The sequence below is a fragment of the Cyprinus carpio genome, chromosome B6, assembly GCF_018340385.1.
Source record: "Cyprinus carpio isolate SPL01 chromosome B6, ASM1834038v1, whole genome shotgun sequence".
Lineage (NCBI taxonomy): Eukaryota > Metazoa > Chordata > Actinopteri > Cypriniformes > Cyprinidae > Cyprinus > Cyprinus carpio.
In genome coordinates, this window is record NC_056602.1 from 7,229,162 (window position 1) to 7,244,844 (window position 15,683).

At 39.0% G+C, this 15,683-nt stretch overlaps 1 pseudogene; it reads left to right on the top strand.

Annotated features, from left to right (window-relative positions):
- Positions 1–14,346: 14,346 nt before the first annotated feature.
- LOC122134572 overlaps positions 14,347–15,683 on the top strand; it is a 60,029-nt pseudogene continuing 58,692 nt past the window's right edge.

Genomic DNA, 15,683 nt, shown 5'->3' on the forward strand with positions numbered 1-15,683 from the left:
GGCGGGCGCGGGAGTGGCCTCAGCCTTTGTCGGGTCGTGACATTGATTCCATGTTTATAAAGCCTGTTGATTCAAACAAACAGTAGATGGTCTGAAGTGCTGTACTTTCTTTTTCAATGATAACAGAAAAGCTTTTTATGATTAGAAAAGTCAGCGTGGAGAGATGCAAGGAAGGGAATCTACTCTTCTGCATCCAGCCAAGCCCCTGCTCAATGTCCACCCTGACACCTCCACCAGCTGTGGTTTCGGTGAATTTTAGTTTCACTTTTATGTACTAAGATTTTTTACCCATGCATGAGCTGAGGACCCTTAAAACTGAACTAGACCACTTCTGGGTAACATAAGCCAATAATGCACATCTGTCTGTATGTTCCCTATGTAAAGCTCTGTGGTGCTTCTGTGTTTGGAATGTGAACATGCATCTATGCATGTCATAAGGTGAGTAATGAATGATATGGCGTGCACTCACTTTGTTTTGTGAATAAATATATATTATGCGTCATTTGCATACTACCCTGGTTTGGTGTGCGGATGGTGTTTGTTGTTTTACATGGAAGATCACTACACTGTTATTATACACACCAGTGTCTGCATAACTTACTGTTCTATATAATCATTATATGAACAGAGATGGCTAAACATATAGTTTTTCTACTGCATGTGAATAAGTGTATTTAGGGCTAGTTGTCATTTTCACTTCTCCTGTTAATAGATTTCTCAGATTGGCTTATATGCCTTAGGTCCTTGCTTTTGAGCATTTCCATCATTGTTGCACAGGTAAAAAAGATACAGTTAATTTAGACCCATATTGACCCAACGATTTGTAACAACATTCCCCAGTGAGCGGGTCAAATTATATGAGAAAGTTGTCACACTGAGAATCTTCCGTTATAGCAACATTTAAACAGATTTTAAACAATTGCAAAACATTTTAATGCAAAAGCAAAAATGCAATATTGACATACAAAAATATTACCATTGTTTATGGTTTGAATATAAACCATACATATATATAAATAAATTATGGTAAATGTTTTTTATGTTTTATAATTCTGTTTTCCTCTTCCTTTACTTTTATTTGCATATTGTGTTTTGAATGATGTGTTATTTGTAATCTGATTGAAGCACTTTGGATACCTTGTGGCTGCGTGTAAAGGGCTACTAGAATAAAGGTTTGGTACTTGATTTAAATTAAGGTAAATTGTATAAACTGTAATAGAATCATAAATAAGTAATAACTTGCAGAAGATTCACAAAGATTGTGAAACACATGACTTGCTTCAATCTAAAATTAATATAAAAATGCCTTTTGTTGTAAAGAAAAACCCACATTATAACACATTTTTTAGTTTATTTTTTTCAATTGCATTCCAAATCTTCATATGGATATTACATTTATGTTATGTCATTGGTGGTTTACTTTTTATGCATCAGCTAGAAAAATATTATATTGGAATTTCTGACTCTGTATAAAAGCAGAATTTATTAAAAAAAACCATTTGCTGGCAAAATATAGACTATGGACATATCTCAATATTTTATTGGTCATTTTTGATTTCTTTTAAGTTTCCAGTAACAAAAATTAAACACTCCTTAATTTTTCAAAGAAAAAAAACGGAAAACACGTTTATGTTTTTCCTCTCAACCTCACCCCCTTTTTTGCAATGTTTTTCCTCTTTTGTTCTAAGCATAAAGGTCATTAAATACCTTTTTCAGAAAAGTACCATATCTTCTTATTTATTTTTTGAGTCTTAATGCAGGTATCTTTGATTTAGGAATGCTTACATATGTGTACTTGAAACAAGACACAATGTAACGTTTGAACCAATTTTTTTTTTTTTTTTTTTTTTGCCAGTGTGTGATGTTTAAGAACAATTTTTTTACAAAAAAAATCTTATATATTACAGAGCCACATACGAAAACCACTACTTCATACCACTACTACACCTGGGGGCTAGAATCAGGATTTTGTGAAAGGATTTTTGACCCAAACCCCCGATAATTACCGCCCTTCCTATATAGCTTGACGTGTGGGGTCAGTCAGCTCCTCTCTGTTTGTCAGGTTTAAGCAGAGGTGTGTGCACAGGGCAGACTCTGAGTGTCTCCCTCCCTATGTACGCGAAGGTTCTCGCTGGCATTTCCTCGCCACAAACCCCTGTGTGTAATCCAACCTATTCACCATCTAATAGTGCCTGTATTTCTGCTTCTCTTCAACGTATTAGCATGAATCACACTTGGTGTGGATACTCCATGTGCCATAGGATTGGACCGTCTTGTGATCACAGTTGTCCCTAATCCCACAAGGATGTCAGACACATGAGAGAGGGCGGCAGATGCATACACCCGCTGTTCCAATGTGGGCGATCACAAATCACACTGTGTGGGGCTGAGCGTTCTCCGTTCAATATCGGCACAGCATTCCTGCAGATGCTCACTGGGGTCTTTGTTTTGAGGTGTAAGAGGGAAGGCATAATGAAACAGATCTTGAATGGTTGGTTGAGGAACCTGAAGCACTTCATTTTTGCCCTACTGGAGTCCCCAGATAGATAGATATATAGATAGATAGATTGATAGATAGATTTATCGTACTACCTGGGTACATAATATACTTCCTACACTTTAATAGAGCTATTATGCGTCTGGTGGGTTCCTTCATGCTTTGCAGAATTTAAAAAAGTAACTAGTCCGTAGAGTTTCTCACTTAAGCATTTTGACACTTTAAAAAGGTTGAGATCTCGCCAGAGAACGGATGTGTTTAGATTGTTGTGGACCGGATTTCTTAGCCCCAACCCCCAGTTTTTAAATCAACATAGGCTATCTCGCACACTGTGAAGCAACACAGCTGTTGAATTTAAAGGGAAACAAATTTGCTCTTTTAATTCACTGTTCATATCTTCCAGTGCATAGAATAAGGGTATTTTGGCCTGTTTCCTGTTTTTTTTTTTTTTGTTCTTTTTCTTTTTTTTTTTTTTTTTTTTTTTTTTCTTTATTTTTTCTTTTGTTTTTTTTGCCTGATGGACAAACCAATTCATTTGGAAATCCGTTCTTCTAACAGTGAAGAAACCACAATAGTGGACGCTGTAAAATGTTTTTTGTAGAGAAACAAACTGGAAAACATGCTGTTAAAACTGAGTAACATGCGTTGACTGCGTGCAAACTTTGGGGGGTCATTAACATGTAAAATACCATCCAAATTCTTTGCTTTTTTGGGCAAGTAACAGGTAATAAGAACCACCAATATCCTCCGAGAGTCCCTGAAAGCACATCTGATCGGATGAGATTGCACTTCAGTATCTGTAATGTACTATTTATATATAGATGAACTACAATAGTATATTTATAAAGTGTATATCTTTTTCCAAAGAAAATGAGTGGTGGCTTTCGTTTTGAAAAAGTCATGTCCTCATTTGCTATTAATATTTGGGTCTCTAACCTCTACTGTAGATGTCTGTAATGTCCAACTAAATCCTAACATGCGAATATCGTCCTTGACTAAGTGACCCTTGTGTAGTGAGTAAATGTAGTTTCTGTCTTATTGGAGTGAAAATCCAGGAATGTTTTGGCTTGTAACTGTGTTCAATGGAGACAAATTGTTTGATGTTGTGGCCAGTCAAACCAGAAAAAAAAAAACTAGTGAACCTGTGTTATGCAATTACACATATGCATGTGTCAATCCGCACAACATGAACTAGACAAAACCTGTGTCTCCATAATTCCATGAGTGCAATAGTAACACAAGTATGCAAATTAGTGAAGAATAATGTTTCAATCCCCTCGGAAATCTGTTTGGAATCTTGATCAATGACTATGACTTTAGGGGTCAATATCACATTGTTTTGATGTTGTGAAGGTTCCCAAACATTCATCTCCTCTGTTCATCTTTTATTCCTTTTTCACACCTCTTCAAACTTCATCTTCCAAGTGCATAAAACAACCTGAAAAACTAGTGCATGAAAATGAACAGCAGAAGTAAAGTGTTAACTATACTGTAGTTACTGTAGTTATACAATAGAAGCTCAAAGTGGCAAAAGAACCGTGCTGCTTGACTGAACATATTGTGACTGAGCAGCCTGAGAATCGAAAAAGTGGTTATCTTCAGCAAACTTAAACTACACAAGCAAATCGCGAGCCCTGTGCTATTATGATTTACTGTAATCCCTGCAACATATGGATTTTTACAAGATGCAAGAGTTACCCGAATCTAGACACCTCGTTCTCACACACGAAGATTACTGTGCTTAAAATTTGAAACATTGTCTTCAGTCAGGAGAGGTCAAACCTTGCAACCACCACACTTCATCCTCAGCAGCAGTCGCTTTCTCCTACTGAATAGGGCCAGAGGTTGCATGCTGTACGCACTCTTTGTCCCTGCCAAGATTCCTGCTTCAGGACGGGAGTTCTCTGAGCAGAGGCTGTACATTCCGTGATTATGTTGGGCCCAGGAGACAGTATGAAATCAATCTCATCGCATGTCATATTTTGATGATAAAATCCAGTTAAGGCAACTCAGCTGCACTTTTTCCATACAATACTTCTGCTTCCTAAGTTCCTGTTCCATCCTGTGTCGGGCACTTGACAGCTGATGAGTGAAACGGTTTCTATAGAAAACCTTTAAAGGGTTAGTGTCGCCAAAAATGAAAAATTATGTCATTAATCGGACTCACCCTCATGTCCGTTCCAATACCCGTAAGACCTCCGTTCATCTTCTGAACACAGGCTAAGAATATTTATATTTAGTCCGAGAGCCTTTTCAGCCCCACGATTATTACTGTAGTACGTTTATACTGGTCCACTCCGAAAGGTAATAAAAACATCTTCAAGTAATCCCTGTGGACATCAGAGGGTGGTCCGTTAGAATGTTGTGAAGCATGTGTCTGTATTATTCGAAAATACATTTTGCTCCAAAAATACCAAAAATTACGAACTGTTATTCATCGATTTTTCTGTGTCTGTCACCGGGTATGTTGGGAACGCGACTGCTGTGACTGGTTGAACGTGCGCACAGACTGCCTAGTAGCTCGACGGTGTTTGCGCCCCTGGTGCGGCCCAATAAACAAAAAAAAAACATGTCATGCAGCGTTGTACGTCAGCGGTTGTGCACTGGCGTCTTGTGAATCGGCGTCTCACAACAGACCCGGAAGAGAATAACATACGATAATAAGTCGTACATTTTTGTGATTTTTGGGACGAAAATAGGTAGCTTTGTCGTTGCTTCAATAAATTCTAACTGAGACCCACTCTGATGTCACATGGACTACTTTGATAGATGTTTTTTATTACCTTTCTGGACCGTTGAACAGTAATACCGTACGCATACATTCTCAGTGGAGGGACTGAAAGCTCTCGGACTAAATCTAAAATATTTCATTAAAAAAAAATGGTGTTCAAAAGAGAACGAGAGCGGCCGGGAGGTCTTACGGTTGTTGGAACGACTATAAGGAGAGACTGAGCGTCCCTTAATGAACATAATTTTGAGTTTTTGCGCCTGAGTTACTGCCTTTAGAAGGAAGCTTCAATAAATGTAATATTTTAAGAATAGTTCGCGCCAAAAATTCTAACTCTGTCACCATTTACGTTGTGTGTGGTCACACTGCTGAACAAACCTCAGTTGTTCTCGTACAGCAGACACGCACGGTTGGAGCTTCCGTGGGCACCATATGTGATGTCCTTTTATGTGTGTGAGTGGTACGTGTCATTGTTTAGATGTTAAAAAAAAGCCTAATGTAAAGGAGACGTTTAGTATGTCCACCTTTTTACATATGGGTAATATAAGTATCAAGTGTCCCCAGAATGCATCTGTGAAGTTTAATATCAACATACCCCCACAGATTTATTTGTTAATTATACTCATTTTAAAAAATGCCCTTGTTGAGTGGCAATCAGAAATATGCATCTATTTTTGTGCATGTCTCTTTTAATTTCAAATGAGCTTGCTGTTTTCCCCACCACCCTTGTCCAGCACCCAGGGGCTGTGCCTTTACAGCATTATACCCTCAGACACATACCAAAAAACATCGATTTGGTTTTGATTACCCATGGTCTATCATAACTGAAAATCATGCGTTTACATACAAAAAAAAAAGTAAAAAAAAAAAAAAAAAAAAAAAACCAGATGATTTTTAAAAGGGATCCTCCATGGCCCCGCAAAAGGAAAATGTTGTCATTTAAATCATCACTTACCCCAGGGTCGTTCCAAACCCGTGAACAGCTTTGGTTCGTCTTCAGAACACATTTAAGATTGTTGGATGAAAGGGACTGGCCTTTGAGACTTACTGAGTGGCCTGTCGCCACTTCGCAATCACTGCCGCATAGAGCTCGCCACAGTCCAAGACAAACAGGCTCTGTCCTGTTAATGTTCCAGGAAAGTATGAAAAGCACTCGTCATAAGAGTCCATTCTGGCCATCAGTGATTCCACGCCGAAGCGTTATAGAAGGCGACGAGTGAATACTTTTGTGTACATGCAGAAAACAAAATAAACAACTTTTAACTTCAAACATCCCCGTCTTCCTCTCACTCTGTGTTTCTCCCAAATCAGTGTAGTGCCATTTGACAAATCTGAGCAGTACGAGCGGCGCGTACCTCTTCTGGGTCAGGCCGCATGACAGAGGAGAGACGAAAACGAAAGAATAACAAAAAGACAAAAAACAAAAAAATAAAAAGAACAAGGGAGGAAAAAGGGGAGAAAAAAAAGGGAGAAGAATAGGAAAAAAAATAAATGTATTTTTGACAGTTGTATTTAACACTTTCTGGATTTTAAAAGAAAACCGTGCCTCGGGCACATGCCCGGCTTATCACAGAAGAGATGTAACGCTGCCTGCGTACAGCCTTCAGATCTTGCCAAATGGGCGCTAGGGCTGCGTTGGAGAGACCCAAAGGAGAGCGGAACTTGTTGAATAAAGCTTGTTATATTTTGTTTACTTCTCATGGTCCAACAAGGGTGGGGGTGGTGTTCTCGTCGCTTCTGAGTAATGTTACGGTGGTGGGCGGAGAGCTCCGCAGGGCAGGGGGGAGGGTGGCGGGGTGTTCTGCACCGATGCGGGGGGGGGGGGGGGGGTTTCTTACGGTTATTTTTTACATTAACAAGGTAGGGGGAGGGAGGGAATATATCATACTGTACGTTCGGGTGGCGCCTGAAAATGTTTTGCATTGGATTTCCAACGCATATGCCAGTGTTGAAAGACATTCAGTTCTCATAATGTCGGGAGGGAGGTGGTGGCGGTTGGGGGGGGGCCACTAGACTAGATTATTGGCGGGTACGATAGAGTTGTATTCCAGAGGCCATTTACCCCAAAGAAGCTGGGGGCGATGTGGTGAGGGGAAAGTGGAGAAATATGGAAGAAAACATGACTTTAACATTGGGACTAAAACAAAGCAAAGCCCCAGTGACTTCATTTTTCAGATGTCCACCACATGCCATTGTGTTTATCTCTATTTACATTATTTCACCGCCCTCTGCCTATATCAAACGATAGTTTCATACCGTTAACAGACTGTTTGAATCACATTACACTTTCTGGCTTTTGACATCACGCTTTAGCCAAAACGTGTGATTTACACCAGTGCTGTAGAGATTATTTTGATTTGCTGGAATCCGATTCATCTTAAAATATTAAGATATTGGTTTCATCCTTTTTTTGGCTCTTTATTTCTTCTGCTCACTAATGTTTTTGTGCTAGGTTAATTTTAGTTATTGATATTTGATGATCTGTTCAAGTATCTTTTCCTTTTTCAGGCCTTGTTTGTCGATTTGTGGTGGGTCTGTTACTCCTAAAGCTAAGCAACACTTCTGAAAAAGCCCCCAATGCCCCAAGTTCAAACCTACATTCCGCCTGAATAGTGACCAGGCAAGACTATCAGGGGACAAAGAAAATGTTTGCGGTTAGTGAGATCACCGGCCATGAGCTAGTTTCTTGGAACCATGGGGAGCCCAAAGTTAATGGAGTTCACAGCATTGGACTTACACAAGATCGTACACTTTACTAACATAAACCACAAAGGAACCTCAGTTTGCCAGGCCGATTATTGAGTCGACTTTTCTGACTCTCCCAGGACTGTAAGAGCCATAATCGTAGACTTTCTGGCCCTGTCACAGTTCTTGCTGTCCTTGGGCAAAGGGATACAATGACCTGTTGGTCCATTTGGCCACCTTTTTGGCAGGAATGGTTTCATTTAGTAATTGCAGAGAGCAGACTGTTTCCCTGGTACACTTCTATGCGCTTATATAATTTACTGTTTAGTGTGGATTCACCCTGTAGACCTGAATAACATGGGAAGTTTCAGAATGACCATCTCATATCACCAACCTCTAGGTCCGGTTGTATAAGTGTGTTAACCGTGGGGAGCGCATTGATTCTTTTTTGTTTTCTGGAATGTTCAGTGAATTTCACACAAAGAGTTTAGTCTGCCATAACCTAATACTAGTACATCAACATGAAGCAAACATGATGAAGAGCTCCATAAAAACCGGCAGATTTAAAACGTAGCATGGCATCCTTTATTAAAATTGTATACTGCACTTTGTGTTATGCAGTGGATTACTCCCCTGACATCCTCAGTGATGCCAGTGTCCGGTTCATTCTGACATCTTAGTGTGACAATCGATCTGCAGTCATTCACAAAGCTTGAAACAATCCCTGCGTCGGCTGGTTTAAAGCAGCAATCCCGCATTTTTGTTTTAGGAGGTCACAACTTGTGGTTTTCGTCCTTGTGGAAACTAATGATACTGTTTCAAAATACATAATGCATTTTTTGCCAAGTTGTGTATTTGGTTGCTTCATGAGTTTAATTTGGAAGCATCAGGTCCCTATCAAGTTTTGTAATAAGCTGCGTCCCAATTTGCACTAGTTATATAGGCACTGCAAAGTACGTTTGCTGATGATGGAAAAGTACTGTGAGAACAGAACAAAACATACAATAAAATTGCACCTTGCTTCACAAGGACTATCTTTGTTCTTACTGATTGCATGTACGCGTTAGCATCTGGCGAAATTCGTTATTACGTAAAACTTTAGAAATGGAAAGCATTGTAAAAACTGGTTAGAAACTAAACCTGAAACATTGAAAGAAGGCAAGGAATTGCAACTCAGCAAAAACTGAAAATAAATGTAAAGAAAGAACTACAATGGAAGATACTGATTACAGATTATTTGTCCAGTGTTATGTTTATATAAACTCTAATGTTGTTTAGACATAGCAGGTATGCTAATTTAAAACTCCTTTGAAAGCAAATGTGTGAGTAGCGAGTGCTTTGCTATTAGGATGAGTTGATGGCAATGCTACCCATGCAAGGTGCATTACAAATCAGTCCCTTAGTTTCCAATCTCAGCATCAGCCACTGCTTTATAAAGCAGGACTGTCACCAGATCATGCAGTGAGAGCAAGATTTCAGTAAGGTTTGTAACTGAGCCGCTTTTGTTGATTTGAACAAGAGCTTGAGTGGGCAATACTAGGCCAGAAACAGTATCATTTGTATCCTCACTGCGTAAAACAATATCCAAAAAAAATGTGACATACTCTGGGCCACATTTGTGGTTAAAGACATTAATGAATTTGCTGTAAGAGTATTATGTGACGCGATTGAAGGATGCAGTGTTACGTTTTTTTTTTTTTGTTTTTTTAATTAGCAATTAAGTCGCAAGGTGTGAATATGTGAGACTTGCAAATAAATACTGTGATTTTTTTTTTGTTACGACCTTGTAAACACACATCTTTGGCCTGGTAACAATCAATATTTGCGTATTCAAGATAGGGAATGGTTGTTTACACTAGAGACAAAAATTTTAAACAATGCATTTCATTCTGTATTAGCATTTAAAACTAACTGGGTGAAAAAAAATATATACAGAAACAATACCTGTATAAAAAAACATACTTTTTTTTTTTTTGATGCAAGCGTATGTTAGATCATCTGCGGATGAATTGATTCTCATTGATTCTTTCGTTGTTTTTGTTTATTAGTCCACGAATAATGAGAAAGGTCTGTTATCCTATTCGAGTATGACATCCATACAGGAGCATTGTCAGATGCATGTGGACTTTCGTCACACAAGTGTAGGATCGGTGAACTGGGTCAGTAAATTCATGAGAAAGATCTGCTGCTATTGAGAGTGTCATTTTCAGTCTTGTTTCTTTCAAAAAACACAAGTCACTGGAGCTGCATGTCTTTAGAAGACTAAGAAATATACAGCATCAGTTGACAGGAACCACATTATGTAAATGCTTATTGTTTTTCAACAGATTATTATTTGAAGCTTGTCAACAATAGTCTTCATCACTTAATTATATTGGCTAAAACAATCGACAATGTTTGTTTGTTTCCACAGCAGAAATATATGTTCTGTGTGCAATCAAGATCCTTTAAAATGTCAAATTTATGGCTTTCATGGTTCAATCCGCGTTCTGTTTCGACAACAAGGTCAGTAAGATTTTTATCCACTTTTGAAAGCAGGAAAATAATACTTTGATGCATGCATGGGAAAAAATTACAGTAATAAAGGTAGACAATTTTTTTTTCTAATTTCAAATAAAGGTTGTTCTTTCAACATTCTATTCATTAACAAAATCTTAAAACTCCTTAAGCAACCAAAACATGTGTATTTCCACAGAATAATTGAACAGCACAATTTAAAAGTGATAATACCACGAGTAATATTTTTGCAGTAATTTTTGATCAAGGAAAATCAACAGTGGGTGATTCATGGAGATACTTCTTTCAAAACAACATGTAAAAAATATTACCAACCCCAAACGTATAAACTGTATAGATTAAATACCTATTTCTTGTCGAGCGTTGTGAAATTTACTTTGCCGTACCACTTCACTGAACCTGTCTGGACACAGGTGTTCACCAAACACTAGGCCATATCAAAGTAATTGGTAAAATGAGAAAATGACTGTGTTCAAGAGTGTTTAAGCAGCCTTGAGTCCTCATTATGTGTGATGTGTGAGAGGAGAGTAGTGAAATATCATCTGCCTCTCTAGGCCGGGCTGTGGACAGTAAAGTTGCGCACAGTAAAATTTAACCTACTGCTGGCCATGTTCCGCATCACACACGCTGGCACTACAGAGTTTAATAGTTTATGTTATTCTGCAGACCTGAGAGTGAGCAAGAGAGATTAAAATTAGCCTAGCCCATCAGCAATGTAAATACCTTTTTAGAGCCCCTCAGACAGACTCAACAATGTATTTTTTTTTTTTTTTTTTTGGTTGCTGTCTGCATAGTAGGTGTGTGAGAGCGCATGCATTTGTGTGGTGTGTGTAAGCAAGTGCATTGTGCAAGTCTGTGAGCATGGCAGGCTTGTGATGTATACTGTTATTTTTTTTGCTGCGGTCTAGATTGTGTTTTTAACGGGTAATTGAAACTTTCCCCACCGGCTGGTCCCGGTGCCCAGCTTGTCAGCCATGGGATTACGGAGCGAGGGAGAATTACACCACTAATGAATCTTAAACAGACAGAAGACCGTGCCAACAGCTGGGCCTCCTCTGACCCCACCGCATTCGAACCTTACTATGGCCTACTACCTTTTTTCCAAAATTAAGCCCATTATTATGCCTAAACATTGTTGTCTGTCCAGTCAGTGTTTACAGAGTGTATGTGTCCCCAGTGGATCCTTATCCAAAACGTGGAAAGCCAGGCACATGTTGGGAACCATCGCCCACACAGCATTCTGGTGTATAATGATATTACCAAGAACAAGAACTGTTGTTGTGACCAGTGTATTTGTTATTTTTTGCCACACATTTGCATGTCAAGGATGCTGTAGTACATACAATGTTTGATGAGCCACAATGACATTACGCAGATTACAGAGAAAACCCGTTTGCTAACGAATAACCTTGGTGCGGGGAGTAAAAATGAGGATTTAGCTTTTGAGTTGAGGGACCGATTCAAGTCAGAATATACCTTTTTTAAAATACCATTCTTCTCGCCTTTTTCCAAGCACATATCAGCTATGCGAGAGACTATTGTTTGTTTTTTTTACTAAAAGTGAAAGTCCAATATATAATAGGTCTATAATTTAAATATGACTATATGGTTTCTTTTAAACAACCAACTTAGGAGGTCAGATACAATACCATGACTAAAAACACGTTTTGCATTCCGTCCAAGTGACATTTGCTGCGGCGTTAGTATGGTTAGGGGGAGAGATGTTGTAGTGTTGATTTTAAGGAACCTCAATATACGTACTCTATACTATGAAATCAAAAGAAGAATAAAATGCAAAGATACTGTCATAAAACTCTTAGATGGCGTTGGCTGATAGGAGTTCTAACTCTATCTGATATAATTACATCTCATTCACATGTCTCAGAGCTGGATGTTGTGAGCTTGCTACGATTGCTGACTGCAGCATTCAGCATATCTCTGGTTAGTGCTCCCTTGTAGCCAGTTTGCAGTGGGCTTCAGACATCCTACACCATGTCCCTCAGGCCCACCTGTATTACTGCAGATCCGGGCTCCAAAAGGGAGTCAGTCCCATATGGACTCCCCATTTTAAGAATGGCCAAGCTTTCGTCAGAAAGGGAAAAAAAAAAAAATTTTTTTTACATGCCTGGTAGAAAAAGGAGGTTTTGGTCCTATATAGCTAAATGTTGCCCTTCCTGACAACTGTGAGGTGGGTGGCATTTTTTTATAACTAATCTTTTTTTAAACTATAGTAAGCCTTAAAAGTCTGGCATAATTAAAGGGTGTGGCCAATTGAGTGACAGGTGGGATTGCTGCTCGCTGTCAAACACCGTCGAGCTAGGTGGGCGTTGGTTTCAGTAAAGATTTCATGTTTTAGTTGTACAGGTGTTATTCATATATGTGATACCTATTCAGCATCAGTATTTGCCTGCATGCCTCACAGCAGCATAATCTCTGGATGTATTAAAAGACTCGGTACTTGCTGTACCGCATCAAGCAGCAGCATTAGCCAATCAAATTTGCCACCAAGACAAGCACATAAACATTGCCCAGGTTTATTTCCCTGCTAGAAGTCCTCAGAGAGCTTGTCATGACAGAACTGTTGTGACGCCATTTTCTTTTAATAAAATCCGGCCAACACACGGTTCCACTTGGAGTTTCATTTGGAAGTTCGAAACATGTTGCCAAAACTTTCTGGAAAAGTTTGCTCTGGGCTTGTGTAAACACCTTCAACTTATCCTATGGTCTTTAGTGCTGTTTCTGGGGCTGTGTGTTCTGAGAGAGTGGCTCATTTGCTTCGTTTAAGGCTCCTCAAGGTCAGAACTAACGAAAGTAAACACATGTAACATACTGGAGAGCTTTTTTATATAGGAGTGAACTTAACGTTTGGTAAGCGACATTGACACTTGTTAATGTTTAATACGGTAAAGCTGTTGACTGCCTAAAGCAATGCTATTATAGAACATGCTCTATAAAATGTGGTAGTGACTTGACTTGCGTGCCGAATTGCAGATCTCGTGCACAACACGTCACTATCATCATGCTTTCTTAACTGCTGTTTTTTTCTCACTGTTGTGTCAAAGATAACCACTTATAATAGTTTTTATGATTGTATACTGTTTTATTCTATTTGCACCTGCCTTAAAAGATCAGAGACCACGGATCGTTTTTTAGTATTTGTGACGAACCCACATGAATATAACCTAAAGAGGATAGTTCACAACCAAAATTGAGCGTTCTGAGATCATTTTACTCACCCTCATGTAACTTAGCTAGCTAAAGTTTTTATTTCAGAGACCATTGTTCATTGCTAGAGACGTTACACGAATGCTAATGTTCTATGCTGCTCTTTATATCATACAATGAAAAGCGAGTGGTGACCCAGATTTACAAGCTTAAAGAATATCTGAAAAGAACTATAAAAATGCATCGATTAGTAGTAAATACACTTCAACTCATTTATCATTGTTATCCATTCAAATACTGAACCACAAAGACATGTCACCTAATTTTTAAGGGATAGTTCACGCCAAAAATCGAAAATTCTGTCAGATAATTACTCACCCTTCTTGTTGTTCCAAACCCGTAAGACCTTGTTTGATGACTTCCACATGGACTATTTTAACGACTGTCCATTAACTACCTTGCTACTACCTTTAAGGTTTTTTTACTTTATGTGTGGTTGCTATTATTTACATTCTTAGAGCTTAACGGGCCCGTGTCACTCAGTTCACGCGTTTAAGTGTATTGAAAAAAGAACAGCAACGCTAACAATTATCTCCAGTAATTTCCACTTCTTGACAATAAACTATGTTGAAATTAAAGTAATATGGTTTTCAGTAGGGACCACATTGAGGTTGAATAAATTATTAACGTTTTCCGGTGAGGAATTCATGTGCAAAATACACTTTCCTCGTTTCTCAGTCAATCTTCTGAAAACATGAAGCAGGCGTGTTTCCCTTCTTGTCCCTGTTGGTGGATTACAATCCTGAGTACTATAATAAAAATTTGATATCCCTTTTTTCCCTCCCTCTCTTTTTCCCTCTCTCTCAGTTCCTTCTTTCTCATCAGGATCTGTCTTAGCGAATGATGGAATAAAGGGAGCTGATGGTCTACAAAGTGTTAAGAGGAGAAAGGTGCCTTTGTCTCCAGGTGGGAAATGTATAATTGCATTGTTAAACGACACCACACACACTCATTTACTGTGGGACATGCTTGTCTTAGCACCCTTCTAAATCACGCACGCCCACACAGGCTCATAGGGATATAACCATAATTAGGAGCCATTGAAGTGCTAGCTGAGTAGTAAAAATTAGTAATAAAATCGGTTCCTCTTCTAGTTTCCAGAGGAAGAGACAAAGTAGAGGGGGACCCGACCTCCTACATGTTCCTTGCAACGAAGTAATCATGACCAGATGGAAAAACAAGAAGGCTGTACCGGAAACTGGTGACCTCCTCTGCTATCCTGTCTTGCCCGGTTATAAAAAATTCCACATTTTTATTTGGAACCACCTCACTTACAAAAATATCCATAAAAGATTTTCCCCTGAAGTAAAAGTGTCCCGCAGTATCAAGCAGTCCGCTCTGTGGACCAGTCCTAGACACTCTAGTAAATCCGCATAAACCAGCGCCTCTGCTTGTTTAGCCCTTCAAAAATCTTATTCAAAACAGCATAAAATTGCTTACAGCAACCACACCCATGCGACACTTTATCTATACTTCTATTACCTATTTCTAAAGTTTGAGTACATACGGGGGAGAATGAGTGGTATCATTAAGCCTTTGATTAGAGCATCTATTGTGATTTTAAGGTCGTTCTGCGATGCAAATGTGATTGCAACTCTTAAAAATGTATAAGCTTCACTGATGCGAACTTTGCGAAGTTTTAAGCAGTTGTTCAGAAGATACTGATATGGCACGGTTTTATTAACAGTTCCTTGGAGTGGCTTGTAAGTAGTTGGGGCTTCCTCTAACTTTCTCAATCTCTTTTATCTGGTGGCCAGTTGAGGATGTAAAGTAGTAAACGAGGGTTTACAGTGATCATAGGACGATTGCGCGGCTCGACAAGTAAGTGGGATCTAATTCAAGCCGTTGCTGAAGACGCTACAAGGAGTCGTTTCCAGCTGAGATCGCGTCGCTCTCATTATCAATACCAGACAACTTCTGGCAGAAAGCAGAAAAAAAGAAGACCAGACGTTGGCGTGTGCCAAGTTCACCTTTGGAGGTATACAAATGGAATTTTTGTCTAATAAGAAAAGGCCATCTATGAAACCGATC